Source organism: Lonchura striata, chromosome Z (genome assembly GCF_046129695.1).
Source record: "Lonchura striata isolate bLonStr1 chromosome Z, bLonStr1.mat, whole genome shotgun sequence".
NCBI lineage: Eukaryota > Metazoa > Chordata > Aves > Passeriformes > Estrildidae > Lonchura > Lonchura striata.
In genome coordinates, this window is record NC_134642.1 from 75,739,287 (window position 1) to 75,757,799 (window position 18,513).

At 45.2% G+C, this 18,513-nt stretch overlaps 1 pseudogene; it reads right to left on the reverse strand.

The window, feature by feature from the left end:
- Positions 1-2,344: 2,344 nt before the first annotated feature.
- LOC144248354 (3'-5' RNA helicase YTHDC2-like) overlaps positions 2,345-18,513 on the reverse strand; it is an 87,748-nt pseudogene continuing 71,579 nt past the window's right edge.

The following is an 18,513-nucleotide window of genomic DNA, read 5'->3' on the forward strand; positions in this document are numbered from 1 at the left end:
TTTACCACCACTCAAGACACCAAACCAAACCCAGGGTTCTCACAGGGGATCAGAAAATTCTTTTGGGGTTTGGCTCATTCTCTCTTATTTTCTGCATTACTCAGAATTCTCCCCATTTGGGTCTACTTCTGGATTAGGAGTCTCATCAGCTCCTCTGGACATCTTAGCCCTCAGTTTAGAGAAGCTGTAGACTGTATAGAGGAAGCTTACTAGATTAAATATGACGAAAGTGGGCTCTTTAACATTCAGAGGAAACTGACCATTTTCAAAAAGGGAAATAACAGATTCAGAGAAGAAGGAAAGGAAAGGCTGGAAAGCTTCATCCCTTGTTTCTCCTCTAATCAACTGGGTGTCATTTCTAATAAACCCCCAAAACATGCTACTGGAACTGGGACCTAGGCTAGGATGAAGAAACTATAAACCAAATATATCTTGGACAGACTTCAGTACTCTTGTTAACAATAGTCCAACTTCTTTATTGCTAAAGTTCAATACTAAATTCTGTAATCTTAGACTAACTAATCCTATGTTTTTAACAAATAATCATCTACTCAATCCTAACTTGAAGAATCCTAAAAACGTAATCTTCTTTTATAATAAAACAGCCTGAGTTCATAGATGATTCCTTGCTGAAGCAGACGACTGGTGCCAGGACTCCACTTGCTGCTTGCCAAATTCAGATACTCATTGCTAAATGCGGGACAGCTTTTTGTGGAGGTACTGGCATCTGCTCTTCATCTCAGAGTAGCTGGGGCTACCCTAGGAAGAAGAAATAAATAAAAAATAAAAAAAATCAGGCATGTCAGCATTTCTGCAGAGTTTAGGATTTCCTGACCTTTTCTTTAAAATAGCCTTGAGGCAGACTCAGAGGTTACCAAGCCAGGCCAGTCTGGTTTTATTCATGTAAAGCAGTAAAAATACTCTCAGATTGACTTTGGAGCTTTCTGGGAAGTTTGCAAACTGAGGCTGTTCTTTTACAACAAACTCTAGACAAGTCTGAAACCACAACAACAACCCAAAGCCCAGCCGCTGCTAAAGAGGGCAAAACTCATTCATGCTTAAAGCCACTGAAGGGACTCAAACCTTCTCCATCAAATCAACAGGTGTGAGGTTTATCAAGCTCATGATACAAATCCAAGATGAAGTGGCAATGAGAATAATACTGTCACACCAAAGCTTCTGCTCTTCTGGGCCTGAAGATCTGGTTCTCTTTGGAATGACAAAAACTCATTCCACATGGGAATGAACACTTCAAACCATCTTGAGATAAATATTTACAAGCAATAAATCTTTACCAAGTTAAAATTCAGTACAAGAAGAGACAACAACAAATGCCAGGGATGCATCCCAGGCCAGATGCACCTGACTGGTGTGCAGGACAAGTTAGAAGAGAAAACTACAGTTGCCTTTCAACATTTTGAGAGGTTCCTGAGAAGCAGTAGCTTGGACTACTGGCCTCTGCCCAGTGACATTAGCTAGCAAGAGCCCTAGCATGGGCCTCACTGCACTGCTCCCCTGCAGGGCCAGGCTTGCCCTCAGCCTTCCACAGAGCATCACTGGCTGCATCCAGTGCGAGCCAGGGCCCTGCCTGCTCCAAAGGCCACAGCTGCCCCACAGCCCCAGAGCTGCAGGGGCCTGACTGCCCTTGCCAACATCACTGCTCTGAGACAAGCTGGGCGCAATTTCCAGTGTTTTATACCACACACACACACACACAAACACACACACACACACACACACACACACACACACACACACAGTTCTCCCTCCCCTCCTGCACTGCAAATGCAATGAGGGGATGCAGCACCACTGCTGCAGCTGAGCCTGTGCAACTGCACTGCAGGAAGGGAGGGCCTATGCGGGCCTAACCCACCTCGGTGTTCATCTCAGCTTTTCTCCCTGCCTGGCCCTTCTCCTCCTTTAGCTTTCTATCCCTCTAGTTCACATTTACTATTAAATAATGTCTGTACTAGTGACTCTGGAATAGAGTCTTTCTTGCACCTTAATTCATGCAGAGGCTTCCCTTAATCATCAAATCTTTACTCCATCATTATCCACACTGGAGTTAGGAAAAGCTGTACACTGATACCTTCATTGAGATCCAAGGGACACTACTACTTCAGCCTTCCAAATTCTTTTCACATCTTTTTTCACATGGTAGTCTTCAGCACATGATTGCTGTCATTGTAGAACTCAGAAATTTGTGTCTTTCTTAAACCCAAAAGGTGCAGGGGAAATGGAGCCGACATTTGGAGACAGGTAGGAAGTAGAATGGGATGTCAAAGCCAGCAGCCAGGAAGAAGAGCAGCCACCAGGTGCTGGCTGGAGGTAACTGAGCTACTGCTCAATCCTCTGCTTCTTGCTCATCACAGGTCTGGTCAAGACAGAACCCCGTTTCTACAACAATAACAAAACAATTCATTACTCTCTGACCCAGATCAGGTTTTGCTCCATTCTAAAAAAGCAGGATTTGTGAACTAGCAATGGTTGAAAAAACATGTTTTTTTTTTTTTTTAAATACCTGTTAAATAATGGAAGACCTCCAGGAAAATATCTGCTCTATTGCATTCCTAGTTTCTCATCTTAGGACTTAGCAAGTCCTTCTCCATGTCTACTGTTAAAAGGCTTTGGGAGGTAGCTCCCACTCCCTTCAGCATCTCCAGCAAAGCCTCCCCCAAAGGGGATGTCCTGTAAGTTTTATCTAGGTCCCAATTTCTGCTTGTACACACCAGGAAAATACTCAGCTTTTGCTGTCAAACTCCCACATGACTTACTGAAGAGGCACCTGGCTGTTTTAGAGTTTTATGTGTTAAAAATGAGATTAGTGCTTCACTATTAGAATACAGGAGTACGGGGTGTTGGTTGATTGTGAATTCTCATCAGGATGAACAAAGACAGCAGCCACATGTCAGGAAACTCTTGTGCTTTTAGGTACAGTAGTCTAAGGTCCAGCAGGCTACCTGCTGTGCAGACTCAAAAGCTGTTGGCGGACAAAACCCTTAAATTTGCACAAGAGAGTTTCACAAGTGCTTCCCAATAAGCCCTCAGTGCTGCTCAGTGCCCTTCAATCATCTCTCAGCTCCTCCCAAGGACCTTCTCAAAGCTGCTGACTCACAAGCCACAGCACATGGCCACAAGCTCCCCACACCCACTGCAAACTTCTGAACTGAGCATGGAGTAGAACAGGACAGCCGTGTATGCCCAGGCAGAATGAAGGAGGGACTGAGGGAATATCACCATTCTGTAGATCCTGTGTTGGTGCAGCCACGTGGATAGTGCAGAGCTGGAGTCAGCAATGAGGGTGACAGAGAGACAGAGGGACAAGAGGGCGAGAGGGCCCCATCTGCCTGGCCCTGGGACAGCCTCTTATGTACAGGAGATTTTTCCTGCAGAGCCAGCCTTTTGAGGCCTCCTCCAGGGAATGAGTTGAGGTGGGGATTGAGCTCAAGTCTTCAGGCAGAGGAGAAATTTGGCTCAGGACAGTGCTGCTCCACCCCTGCAGGATCCTCTCTTCTCACCACAGCCTTTCTGTCACAGCACTTGGAATGTCTGAGGCAAAACATGCTTAGGCCTGCTCCTGCACATTCACATCACAGCTTTTATACCACCAGCAAGTCTGCTGAAACTTTACACAGCGTACAGAATATTAAAAATGCACAAAATACCTGAGCAGGTCTTGCTGGAGCGTTTCTCTCCGAAGGCCCTGGAGATGTTGCTTGGCTGCTGCTGGTGGGGCTCTGAGATGGAGCTGTTTTTCTGTAAGGATGGTCCAATATTTCAAATTACAAGGCCTAAATATCAACTGTCATAGTCCTTTCCTTGCAGAGCTTCAGTGCCAGGACTCAAGGAAACAGCATGAAGATGAGTTGAAGGAGCTTTAGGCAGGATATCAGGAAAACATGCGTGCCCCAGAGGGTGCTTGAGCACTGCAGCAGGCTCCCCAGGCCAGTGGTCACTGCAGCAAGGCTTCAGGAAGTGTTTGGACAGCACTCTTGGGCACCTGGTGTGATTCTGTGCAGGGCTAGGATCCTGGCAGGTCCCTCTACCTCAGCATATTCTAAGAACCTAGGCTTCATTTCCCAGGGCTTTCTTCTAAAAAGGCTCTTTTCCTTCCCCAATAGACTGAACTTACCTAGAAAGTATTAACTTCAACTTCGCTCTATCGTTTTTACTGTAGCCAGGCCAATCAGTCTGAAGGGTTTGAAACAGATGCTCCTTCAGACTGAAGGAATTATCCTTTGCATTCAGGTCAGCAACCTACAGGCACACATTTCAGAAAACAAATGTTCATTACATCTATGTGCAAACTACAGAAATCTAAAAGGGCTACTTCAGTTGGGATGGCAAAACATGGCTCTCATGGTATTGTGAATGTCCTCAGGGTGAAAAATCCTGCCACTGCCCTGGGCAAACACAGCAACAAACGTCACAGCTTCAGGGAATCAGTTCCTTAAAGTCACTGTAGGATCAACTAAAAGTGTGTCCATGTTGAATTTGAGTCCTTTGACTAAGTTCCAAAATGCTTTTTCCTAGCTAAAGAGGAAATATTCCTATTTGATATATTATGCAGATGGGGAATATTTAAAAAGGAAGGAAGGAAGGATCTCCTGCATCTTTCAATGGGTGTGCATTTTATGAAAGCCTATGAGAAAGAAATCCCAGTGGAACTTAACTCGAAGGACTATTGGCAAAGTCTCTAATTTCAACCGGTGAGGAAGTAGTAAATTATGAATAGTAGAATAGCATGATGGAAGAAGCACTGGCACAAGTTTCACGATCTCACCTCCTGAAGGATTTTTCCAAGGGAATCCTTGTCCTTTTGCCTGACTCCATCTCTCTGCAGCCGAGCAAGTAACTCTGGCTCCTTGTAATCCCTCAGAGCAAGTAAATGAATCACCCTGTCCCTGTAGGGCCGGCCGTAAACAGCAGCACAACCGCTCCAGTCAATGTCTGCAAGTCTCACAGTCATCATCCTCCTCTTCTCAGGCACAGGACCTGAATTGCTTTGTTGGGCTCCTCTGACCTCTGCTTTTTCTCCTAAAGTGAGGAAAAACCAGAAACAAATAGTTCAAATTGGAGGTTTGGAGGAGGAAAGGAAGTTGATTCAAAAGGATGTACCAAGACTTTTGAGCCTCTGTTCAGTATTTACAGACCTCCAAGAATCTAAACAGTGAAGCATTAAACAGAAACAGTCATTAAAAGCTGGTAAAGGAGTGATACTGAATGGGAAGTTTTTATGAAAAATTTTTTATGCATGAAGCTTTTATGTGATTTCCCCTGTTCGTAAGCTCAAGCATTGAGCTATGTCTAGAATGACATGGACAGTGGGATTAAGTGCAACCTCAGCAAGTTTGCCACAACCAGAGGCATGGGATGCCATCTGGAAGGACCAGGAAGTGGGGCCTTTGGAACCTCATCAGATTCAACAAAGCCAAGTGCAAAGTGCTGCATCTTTGGGTTTGGGACTTTCCCTGACACCAAGACAGGCTTGGAGATGAAGGTGGGGAGGACTTGGAGGTGCTGGTAGATGGGAGGCTAAATATGACTAAAAAAACATACAGATATCCAGTAAAAAATGAAATGGAAGCATATCTAAAAGTGGTCCATCAGTTTAATACCCTTCATGCTGGGATCGTGTGGCTCCTTTTGTTCTTGGCTCCTGCACTCTCTGCTCATCTCTTTGGCTTTGCTCATGGCAAGCATTTTATCAAAATCAAAGGATGGGATTTTTCCACCCTGTCTAACTCTGTTTTCTCACCTTTGGAGCTAGAAATCTTCCCCTGCACCCTGACAGGCACTGGGATTCCAGATGGAGTCCGAAATTTATCTTTCTCTTGTAGCTCATGCGTGGAGGTGGAAATGGAGCTGACACTTGGAGAGAGGTTCAAAGTTGAGCAGGATGTGGAAGGCAGGTCCAAGGAAGAAGGACAGCGACCACCAGCTGTTGGCTCAATATCACAGGGCTCTTGGTCAATCCTCTGCCTCTTGGTCCTCACAGGATTGATAAAGGCAGAAGCCAGAGGCCGTTTCTGCAAAGATGATTCCAATTAGTTTTGCTCTGAAAAAGCAGCATTTCTGACCTGGCCATGGTTGAACACACACCTTTCTTACCTAAAATGGCCTGTCATACAAGGAGGTGCTGCAGCTAAATATGTTCTCTATTTCATTCCTACTTTCTCACCTGAGTATTCAGCAAGTCATCCTCCAACTCTGTAGCTAAATGGCTTTGGGAGAGACATTCCCTTCAGCACCTCTATCAATCTCGTTCCCTATTTCTGCTTAGACACCCCAGGAACACACTCAACTCCTGCTGTCACACACCCACATAATTCACAAAGCAACCCCAAGAAACCGCCAGTACCGTGCTGATCACAGCGTGTTCAGTGCAGAGATGATAACAACAGAGAGAAGCCCCAGTCTGACTGCAGGTCTCATTCCTGCTGTTCTCCAGAGGAAACCCTGGATCACAGCCTCTTCCCTACCGAGCACACGCTGCTCCCACCTGTGCACAGCAGCAGCTCAGAGCAGCATTGCCAGACACAGCTCTGTGCCCGCCTGTTGACAGAAATTCTGTAGGCATGGAGGTAGGACATAAGAGGATGCTGGGCCCTGCAGCATTTCCTGCTCTGGCTGGGAAAAGAGCTAGGGAAAACCAGAGCTGTTTAAAGACAATTCTTTAAGGTATAGAAAATATACCTTTCATGCAGTGTTTTCCAAGATTCTGAATTTTTTCCTTGCCCTCTTGTATTGATTTTAAGCCTGACAAGTCCAAGGTATTCCCTGATGATTCAGAGTCCCCTCCTCACACATGGGATAGCCTGAACCAAAATGGGAGCCTAAATGCTGCTTAGGACAGAAAAACAAGTTTCCTACAAATGCCTCAGTACTGGAATATGTCCTTATCATAGACTTCAATAAGATTTCTCTTCAAACAGTAGCACTGGCATTACCGTGCATGATTTAGGTACTAGAGCTGCCGTATCATCAAGAACCCTCCACAGACACAGCTAGGTACCAAAAAATATGTCCACATCTTGTCCTTAGCAGAGTTTCCCACCCACTTGTGACAAACAAGTCATGTGTGTGCAGCTTGTTGCAGGCTTTGACATTGTAACCATCAGGAAAAGTATACAGGAATCCCAGTAGAAGTATACACTTGCAAGTTTATATACTATAGAGACAGCACTACTGCTTGGACACCAAGAGCAAGTGGGAGAAAACATCATATATGTTAGAGAATGCTTAAAACTTCACAAAATACCTGAACAGTTCTAGGTGGAGTATTTCTTTCAGAAGGTCCCAGAGACAGTGACTGGCTGGTGCTGGTGACATTTGGAGCTGGAGCTGTTTTTCTGTAAGGATGGTCCAACATTTCAGGTTACAAGGCAAAAATAAGAGTCATCATTTTTACCTCACAGCGAAAACAGACCTTCATTTCCCAGAGGGTTTTTTTGAAATGGTTGTTGTCCTGACTGAACTTACTGAAAAAGAGTCACCTCCAATGTCTTTCTATCTCCTTCATTGCAGCCATGCCAATCAACCTGAATGTCTTTGAAGAAATGTTCCTTCAGACTGAAAGAATTCTCATTTGCATCCAGGTTGGCTACCTACAGGCAGACATTTAAAACATCAATATTCATTACACCTGAAGGCAGACTACAGATGTAAAACTGGTAGTACAAAGCTAAAGCAAAGCTGAAAAGAAAATCATGCACCAGTTTTCCAGGATTTTTGTTTGATGCAAAGAACAAAGCAGCTGTCATGTAAGAAGCAACAATATTAAACACGTGTGGTCCATTTGGGCTGTAGAAATTTGGATGTAATAAATGCCAAACTGCTGCAAGCATGGAGGAAATGGATGCTATGAAAACCTTTCCCTGCACCAGGGATCCAGGTTTTTTGGTTTTTACACAGCTTTGGGAACCAAGGTACACTATGCCAGAACTCTCAGTCTTCACCATTTGAAATACATGGAGAGACCAGGTTTTTCCTTTCTGTTTTCATTTTCTTTTTTTGAGTAGGTCCTGAAGAACACCATCTCCATGAGCAAGTCCATATTTTTCCACCCTCAGGAGGACACCTGCTGCCCTCTTGTTTCCCCCAGCTACATTGCCATGGCAGAACACAGCCTGGACCTGTAAGGGGCAGGATTTCATCATCCCATGAAGCACCACAGGATGTTGGCATTTGTCTCTGCAAACAGAACTGCTTTTCTTCCTCAAGTGTCTGCTCAGAGGAAACTACAGCTTCCTATGGAACGCTTATAGGAGATAACCTACCCTAGAGCTACACTTCAACAGCTTAACAGTAACAAAGATATCCAGAATCGGGAATTCACTTTTTAAAAGCAGAACTCAGGCTGTGTTGGAAGAGAAGGAAGACTGTGAGTATAAGAGCTCAGCAAGTTCTCCCTACTGGTTTTTCATGTATAGAAAAAAACAACACCACCTCCCTGTGAAGCTAAGAAAAACGTCAATAACAGCTTTTCAGGATGTAGTGCTGTTCACACAGCCCTTTTGGAATGCAAACCAGTATCTTCAGGCAGTTCACACTGCAAACAAGAAACTACTCCTTCAAAATCTCCTTCAACATGAACAAAAATAAACAGAAAGGAGAATTTTTTTCATTTCTTACCCTCTAAGGAGCTGAGCTTTGAAATCTTATCATCACTTTTTTCATAGCTAAAAAGGAAATATTGCTACTTGATATGTTAATGCTTGCATAATTCAGCAACAGCCTACATTGAGAATATTGAATAAGGGGAATATTGAAAAAGGAAGGAAACAGCCAGTGCATCCTTCAGTCCAAGTGAATCATATATGAATGGCTGTAATAAAGAAATACCAGAGGCACTAAAATGACAAATGGAATATTATGAGAAATAACAGGTGCCAAGGAAGCTGAAGACTCAATCCACACAACAGCAAAGAAACTCTGTGCTCAAAGTTAGGCCACCACCTTTATCATGTAGGATTTGCCTGGAACACCCTTCCCTGGAAGGCAATCCCCACAGATCCAAGTAGAAGGAAATACCATTGAGAGACCACCAAATCCGTTCAAATGATATACTGCCCTATACAGCTACCAAGATTCTCTCCTCTGAAACTTGCCCCAGGTATTTTAAGGACCTCAGCTAAGTGTTTTGCCTAGCTGAGAGTTTCACCTTGTGAAGTTACTTTATGAAGCAATTTAACAGTGCAAGGGAAAGAGGGAGGATTAAAATAAGGCATGAGAAGCAACAACATTACAAAGAATTTATCATTGCCAGCTATTCTAGAAAAACAACAACAAGGCCTCCAAAGTTTTGAAGATTTCTTTCTTTTTGTCACATGGACTTGCAGTTGGGTGGAAACTGGGTAAAGTTGATGGGAAAATGTAAACAAGGAGCATTTCCTAAGCCTGTCATTGGTTTCTAATTGAAACCCTAAAGTAAGGCTGCTAAGAGTTAGCATTTCTGGCAGCAGCTCCAGGATCTCACCTCCTGAAGGATCTTTCCAAGGGATTCCTTGTCCTTTTCCACAACTCCCTCTCTCTCTAAGCAGGCAAGTAGCTCTGACTTCTTGTAATTCTTCAGAGCCAGTAAATGAACCACCCTGTCTCTGATGGGTCGCTGAGAAACAGTACTGAAAAGACTCCGGATGTATTTTGCAGGGTTCATGGGCATCGTTCTCTTCCTCTCAGGCACAAGATCTGGAGAGCTGTGTGGTGCTCTCCTGAGCTCTGGTATTTTCACTTCAGTAAAGAAAAAACAGAAAACGAATTGTCAAATGGGGAGCGGGAGGAAGCAAGGCAGTTGATTCAAAAGGATGTACCGACACTGTTGAAACGCTCTTTGTTCAGAATTTATAGATCATTACAAATCAAGATAGTAAAGCATTGGGAAGAAACAGTCATTAAAAAGCCCACGTAAAGGAGTGATACTGGAAGGGAGGTATTTATGAAAAACTCTTTATATGCACAGTGGTTTTCATATGATTTCTGCAGTTTGTAAGCTCAAGCACTGAGCTATGTCAAGAGTTATATGGCCAGTGGGATTAAATGCACCTTTGGCAAGTTTGACAACACCAGAGGCATGGGGTGCCATCCAGAGGGACATGGAGAACCTTGGCAAGTAGGGCCCTGGGAACTTAACAAGGCCAAGTGCAAAGTGCTGCATCTTTGGAGTTGGGACATGGCCTATCCCAGCTGGGCATGGGTGCTGGGATGGGATGGGGAGCCTGGGATGAAGGTGGAGAGGACTTGGGGGTGCTGGTGGATGAGAGGCTGGACAGGAGGCAGCAACGTGTGCTGGCAGCCCAGAAAGGCAACCGTGTCCTGGGCTGCATCAGGTGAAGTGTGGCCAGCAGGTCAAGGAAGGGGATATGACACAGCAAGCACTGTTTTGAAACCAGGAATTTGTGCTTAGTGGCTGAGGGAGACTTCATGCGTATTGGTGAGAAATCCGGGAGATTTGTGTCTTCCATCACACACACACAGACTGACCTTTCTTTACACGCTCCTTCAGTCTTGCAATGTACGTCAAATTCTTAATGCCTTTCTCCACTTCCTGTTCCTTGGACCATGCCTCTCTGATATTTGTCCGCAAACCTAATTGCACAAACATCACACACTTCAATTATTTAGAACACTGTAAACATGCCAGTTGTCAAGGGAAGACACTACTAATGTTTTGAGTTCAATCCAATGTGGATAAAGAAACTTCCCACAGCATTCAAACAAAACACCTCCTAAAACCATACCCCTGAATGACTTCTAAAGAAAATTACCTGAAACCATAAGCAAGCATTAAGATGAAAATTAGGTAAGAGTTCTTCACCCAGAGGGTGGTCAGGAATTGGGACAGGCTCCCCACAAGACTGCGTACGGTACCAAGTCCACCAGAGCTCAGAAAACATTTGGACAAGTTCCACAGGCACCTGGTGGGATTCTTGGGGACAGAGCTGCACTTTCATCCAACTCTGATTCTGATTCTCTGATTCTGTGACAAGGCCCAGTCCCTAACTGGTACTGCATGGAGTATGTTGCAAAGGCACCCTGTACCCTACCAGCAACCAGACCTGTCTCACCTGAGTTTCTCTGTGCCAGCCTAAAGCCAAAGCAGCACCAAGTTCCACAATTGTCTCACTGCTGCCAGTCCTCACACCCCAGTTACTGAATGTTAAATATTCCCTTAAGATCTGTGTAGACCACCACCAAGAATCACATGTGAAACAGAACGTTCCCAGTGAGAAATGTGAAGTTTTGTTTTGTCTCTCCAAAAAGCCACCCTGACACTAGTTTAAAATGCTCTGCACTAGGCTAAGGCAGAGCAAGAGCTGCACTTGCAGTGGCAGGGACGTCCCTGCAGGCAGGTGGCTGCAGCCACAGCCAGGTGAGAGCCTGATTTTCTCAGGGCAGCTGGCTGTACTTGGCTCAGTTCACTGCTGCAGGCAGCACCACTGAATGCCTGGAAGGGGAATATGCACCTTGAGTCTGCCTGGAACCAGGCTCCTTGGGGAAACAGCATTGAGAACAGATTAATAAGAAATGACATCACCTAAGCACGTGGTGCTTTGTGGGAAATGATGGGATTTGTGGGGAAGATGACATCAATATCTTCCTTTCAATTCCCTTGAAAAGAATCCAATGCAGCGTTGTGGCAACACTCACTTATTAACAACCAAGACAAAAAATTAAATCAAGCAAAGTTTCCCATGCTGGCTTTATTAAATGCTCTATGCAACTTCCTCAAAAACGCATAGGTTTTCTTCCAATTTCCCAATTAAATTTAAAGAATAATGACAGTGCCTAGATACTCCAGAATCAAAACCTTAGCTACCAAGGCAGTGAACTTAGGTGCATGAGGTAGTCCAAACCTTGACCTCAATGCTCCAAATTGCATCACATCAACCAGTATGTGAACAGGGAAGGACTGGCAGGCTTTCTCAGGGGAAAACAAACTAGTGGCTAAATGCAGTGACAAGAGACTGCAAGGTTGATCTGAGGCCATACCACCTCCAGTTGAGATCTTGGAACACAAGAGATCCCCCTGTCCCAGGAATATGCTGCAAAAATGAATTACCAAGTTGAAAATCTTACAAACATTGAGCAAAATGTGAAAGGCAACCATACCTCCAAGTGGGTTATACAATTTGACATTCTGTCCACTTCCACTGTGCGATGCCTCGCTGGCATTTGGCTAAAAGGAAAAAGATATTTTCTGTAAAAACTTCAGCCTACTCTCCATCACTGCTGATTAACTAGGCCTCTTGTTTTAAACAAGAGCTCTATTTGTGAAGGTTTGCTGTCACATCACTAGAAAGGGCTGCTTTGACACAGTTCTCCCTCTGCAAGCAACCGGCTACAAAACTGCCCTGAGAGAGCAACCCTCACTTAGCCTCTAATGCAGCCAAGCATTCAAGTAGCAAGTCATCCTTTCCCAGTTGCTGGAATTTATAGACACAGGCTTCCCTTGAAATCAAGTGCCTGAGTACAATTGAACTGACCAGTGTTCAGCTAAGAATGCAGGTGAGAATGGTTCACAAAAATATAAGAATTTTGGATGCAACCTGGTGCTGGGATTTATTTGGTACTAAGGAAGCACAATTTGGAGTCAACTCCAAGAAGAATTTCATCTGCATAAGGTGAACTTCTACTCTCAACAGGCATGAAAACCCTTTCTCTCGTCCTCAGCTCTAGATACAATTCTTTGCAGCTGTGAAATGGAAGCAGTTTATGCTTGGTTAATCATATAGAACAGAATTTGGGTTGCTTGGCTGATCTCATAATTTAAGGCATAATGTATCGCATTCTGCTGGAGGTTAAAACTCACTAAAATGTTCATCAGTCTAAGTACATTTTTAACAAAAACGACTACTGCCATCCAACTGCTTCATTCTGTAGGCAGAATTGTTTGAGATAAAATCTAAAAAGCTATGATAAATGGACTGAAAGATGCCCATCAATTTTCATGAGAAGGGAGACATCAATACCGAATAGACAATAGAATATTACTTAATTGAAGAAAATATGTAATTTAGAACCAATGAAGATTAATTTTTTTGTTAGCTAAAAATGCTAAAATTTCTTTGTTTGGAAAAGCTTTGAAAATGGTGTGCATGTGGCTGGAGTTCTCCACTATGCATCACAGCTGAGAATAAAGAAATGGCTACTCCTAAATCTAAAAAATATTGTTAGAGAGTTTCCTTTCTCCTGACATGTTCTGTGAGTACAGTGCAAACAAGGAACAATGAGAAATCCATGCATTTTGACCAAGAGCCATGCCCAGAGCATGAATTTCCTGAGTGTCCCAGCGTGGAGAACATCTGACTTTGCCTGGCACCTCCTCAGTGTCGTCCCTGAGAAACACATCCCTCAGAGAACTTCCCATTGCACTGGCACCTCTTCCGTGTGATCCCTGTGAGTTGCTTCCACCCGGGCCGCTGCCTCAAAGGAGCCCTTGGAGCACCAGTGGGGCCCCAGCCCTGCCCAACAGGTCCCGCGGGGTCAGCAGCACCCGACACCAACACCATGGCCAAGCCCCCACCCGCTGGCAGCCCGCAGCGCCCGACACCTGCCCCTCACCTCTTGGTCCTGGGGCCTCTGGGTCACCCTGACGGGCACGGCAGTGCTGTTGGGGGCCCTGTGGGACGCAGTGCAGAACGCTCTGGATTGTGCCCAGGCCCACGGCTCCGCCATCCCGCTCTGCCTCGGGTGCTCTGGCTCCCACACAGCCACTGAGCCTGCTGAGAAATCTGCAAAATGCAAAATATTTGTTAGGAAAATGTGTGTGAATTTGTCCCTGAGCCCCCCCATTTCTGCACAGAACTGTAAATAATTACCGCCACTCAGTGTGTGGATCGGCCTCTTGAACAACGTGCGCTAGAACCAACCAAGCTGGAACAACACTCGCTCTTGCTCTGACACCTCTGCTCTCAACGCTGCTGCTGAGGGGTCTGACCGGTCCTGCTGTGTGCTGGTGACAATGGCCACGTGTCCTTGGAAACGGGGAGTTCCATGTTCCAGGCTGGGTGGGATGTCACTGAGGAGCGGGACGCCACACAGCTGGGGCACAGGGAGTTCACAACGGGCACACATGGGGAATGCCCTATCTTATCCCATGACTGACTCAGCTCATTTCCAAGTGCAGAAAGGGGTGCTCTGGCCAAACCAGTTGCTGCAGTAGCTTTGCAAACCAGGGCTAATGAAGTGTTTCTGCACAAAAGTGCTGCACTTGGCTCTCTCTGAGGCAAAAGAGCAGCTTAACACCCCTATCCAGGGCAGCAAGGTGCAGCCCCCCCAGCACTGGGCAATCCTGTCATGGACCAATCAGTCTGTGAGGCTTCCAGCACATACACAGTCACTCAAATATTATCTCTTTGACAAAACCCCCTGACCTTTCCTCATCCCAGTCTCCTAAAAGGAAACAAGTCAGCAGCATGCCCAGGCTCCCATGTGCTGTGCAGGAGGAGCTGACATGGAAAGGCTCATGCTGGCCCTGAGCACAGTTACAGGTTGATAATTATGCTGACTGCAGCTGGCCATTGAAGTTACTGACACATGTAGATAACATTTTATACTCAGTTTATGATGGTTTTATTGTCATTTTCCCCCTACCCAAGATTATTCTTGATTTAAGTCAGCTGGCACCAAAAAAACGATGTCCAGTCATTACCAGGAGAGATAATAAGAGCATGTAGTTAAGAATGTGTTGAATATTACCATCCAAAGCACATTTTCAATGACATCTTGTATTTTTTTTCAAGACCATGTCTAGATCTCCCCATGTCTCATCTCCTGGCTGCCTCACTCACAAGGACAGTGCAGTCTGGGGAAAGAAAGGGAGGAAGCAATTTGTCAAACACCAGAGGCCACATCTGTGTCCCTTTTTGGGAATGACTGGATGGTGTTGATTATGGATCCTCAGTTATGAACTATTGGAAAGGCCTGTGTATGAGTCATGAAAGGATTCCATGGAGGTGTTACACTGGACTCCAGAATGTCCAACAACCTTTCTATATATTTTAAAGGTTATTGATGACAACTCCTGCTCTGGAGTTACCAGATGTGACCCCTTTGCACTGTTCATACATGAGTACCTTTGCCTTGCACAGTAATTCCATCTTTAGCTCAAAGAATGGGAATGAAGGAAGTAACCCTGTGGTATTTTGAGCCTATTTCTCAAAAGACAGCTAACCTATGTATAGAGGGATGGCCACTGCACCTCAGAGCAGGAGCCACCGTGGTCCTGATTGATAGAATATACTTGAAAATAAATGGGAAAAAATGTGACAGTTTATGTGCCACACATGGTTATGTCTCATGTAGAACAAAAAGGACATCACTGGTTATCCCTGAGCAGAATCTGAAAGTAACAGGTGGTAGTCCTGGAACAAAAGACCTTGAGACCCAGGCCCCTCAAAAACTTTCTTTGTCCGTGCTGCACATGTGCCTAGAGTGACATGTGGGTCACCTTCCTGCCAGTTCAGAATGTGCAGAACTGTACCTAAGTACGACTTCTCTTCAAAGTTTTCTAGAGGCAAAAAGGTTGCTGGGACAGGGGCACTGGGGGAATGTCAATAAGTAGTAGGTTGTCCTGAAGTCCCTTTTGCCGGGCAGATGCCATGGAGGTCTCTCGCCCAGAAGAAGAGCCAGGACCCGCAGGGCAGATCCCATGTCCTGGATCCAGCCAGAACGGGGGTAAATTTTTCACCAGCCAGGAGGAGCATGGCCAGAACCTTGGGGTAATTGGATATCACCTGCCACGTGGCAGGGGGAAGTGGAAGGGGTTTGTTCTTCCTCCACCGGTGTGCCATTAGTCATGGGGTGTGCCAAGTTCTGTATGGTGAACAATCATGTGTGACTTGTTCACCTCTTGTACACTCTCCTTTTAGTGTTATTATTACCATAAGGCTGGGCAGTTATCCCAGCTGGGCAAAGAGTAGTCCCAGAATCACTCTTACATGACAAAGTGGATTGCAAACACAAAGCCATTAATTGGAGTACTGAAAAACTTTTGAAACATTGGAAAGATCTATATTTGGGTCTGAAATGGCTCAGATTGTACAATCAAGACTCCAAAAATGTATAGTTTGTAAAAGAGACAACCCTAACACAGCTTACAATGTAGTGCTGAGAGCCATAAAATCTGGGGATGTTCCAAGTGAATAGTGGCAGATGGATTTTACAGAATTTCCCAGAAAATAGGGGTCTAAATCTCTCCTAGTTATGGTGGGTACCTTTTCTGTGTGGCCAGAAGACTTCCCTTGTCACACCAATCAGTCTAGGGAAGTGGTTAAAATATTGTTGAATAAAATAATACTTAGATTTGAGGTGCCTTTAGGAATGTCATCAGATAGAGGTTCCCACTTTATTGCAGAAGGGGTACAAGAAGTTAGGAAAGCCTTGGGAATAGCTTGGGATCTTCATACTCCTTATAGGCCCCAAGCTAGTGGCAAAAGAGAGAGAATGAATTATACCATCAAATTGAACTTGGGTAAAATATGTTAGGAAACCTCCTTGATATAGGTCCAAGCTTTACATGTTGCTCTACTTTAAAATAGAATTCAATTAGCCCTGGGAAATGAAGCCTAGGTTCTTAGAATATGCTGAGGTAGAGGGACCTGCCAGGATCCTAGCCCTGCACAGAATCACACCAGGTGCCCAAGAGTGCTGTCCAAACACTTCCTGAAGCCTTGCTGCAGTGACCACTGGCCTGGGGAGCCTGCTGCAGTGCTCAAGCACCCTCTGGGACACGCATGTTTTCCTGATATCCTGCCTAAAACTCCTTCAACTCATCTTCATGCTGTTTCCTTGAGTCCTGGCACTGAAGCTCTGCAAGGAAAGGACTATGACAGTTGATATTTAGGCCTTGTAACTTGAAATATTGGACCATCCTTACAGAAAAACAGCTCCATCTCAGAGCCCCACCAGCAGCAGCCAAGCAACATCTCCAGGGCCTTCGGAGAGAAACGCTCCAGCAAGACCTGCTCAGGTATTTTGTGCATTTTTAATATTCTGTACGCTGTGTAAAGTTTCAGCAGACTTGCTGGTGGTATAAAAGCTGTGATGTGAATGTGCAGGAGCAGGCCTAAGCATGTTTTGCCTCAGACATTCCAAGTGCTGTGACAGAAAGGCTGTGGTGAGAAGAGAGGATCCTGCAGGGGTGGAGCAGCACTGTCCTGAGCCAAATTTCTCCTCTGCCTGAAGACTTGAGTTCAGTCCCCACCTCAACTCATTCCCTGGAGGAGGCCTCAAAAGGCTGGCTCTGCAGGAAAAATCTCCTGTACATAAGAGGCTGCCCCAGGGCCGGGCAGATGGGGCCCTCTTGCCCTCTTGTCCCTCTGTCTCTCTGTCACCCTCATTTGCTGACTCCAGCTCTGCACTATCCACGTGGCTGCACCAACACAGGATCTACAGAATGGTGATATTCCCTCAGTCCCTCCTCTGTCTCTGTTTCACTCCTCCCTCACTCTGCCTGGGCACACACGGCTGTCCTGTTCTACTCCATGCTCAGTTCAGAAGTTTGCAGTGGGTGTGGGGAGCTTGTGGCCATGTGCTGTGGCTTGTGAGTCAGCAGCTTTGAGAAGGTCCTTGGGAGGAGCTGAGAGATGATTGAAGGGCACTGAGCAGCACTGAGGGCTTATTGGGAAGCACTTGTGAAACTCTCTTGTGCAAATTTAAGGGTTTGTTCGCCAACAGCTTTTGAGTCTGCACAGCAGGTAGCCTGCTGGACCTTAGACTACTCTACCTAAAAGCACAAGAGTTTCCTGACATGTGGCTGCTGTCTTTGTTCATCCTGATGAGAATTCACAACCAGCCATCACACCCCGCACTCCTGTATTCTTATAGCGAAGCACTAATCTGATTTTTAACACATAAAACTCTAAAACAGCCAGGTGCCTCTTCAGTAAGTCATGTGGGAGTTTGACAGCAAAAGCTGAGTATTTTCCTGGTGTGTACAAGCAGAAATTGGGACCTAGATAAAACTTACAGGACATCCCCTTTGGGGGAGGCTTTGCTGGAGATGCTGAAGGGAGTGGGAGCTACCTCCCAAAGCCTTTTAACAGTAGACATGGAGAAGGACTTGCTAAGTCCTAAGATGAGAAACTAGGAATGCAATAGAGCAGATATTTTCCTGGAGGTCTTCCATTATTTAACAGGTATTTTTAAAAAAAAAAAAACATGTTTTTTCAACCATTGCTAGTTCACAAATCCTGCTTTTTTAGAATGGAGCAAAACCTGATCTGGGTCAGAGAGTAATGAATTGTTTTGTTATTGTTGTAGAAACGGGGTTCTGTCTTGACCAGACCTGTGATGAGCAAGAAGCAGAGGATTGAGCAGTAGCTCAGTTACCTCCAGCCAGCACCTGGTGGCCGCTCTTCTTCCTGGCTGCTGGCTTTGACATCCCATTCTACTTCCTACCTGTCTCCAAATGTTGGCTCCATTTCCCCTGCACCTTTTGGGTTTAAGAAAGACACAAATTTCTGAGTTCTACAATGACAGCAATCATGTGCTGAAGACTACCATGTGAAA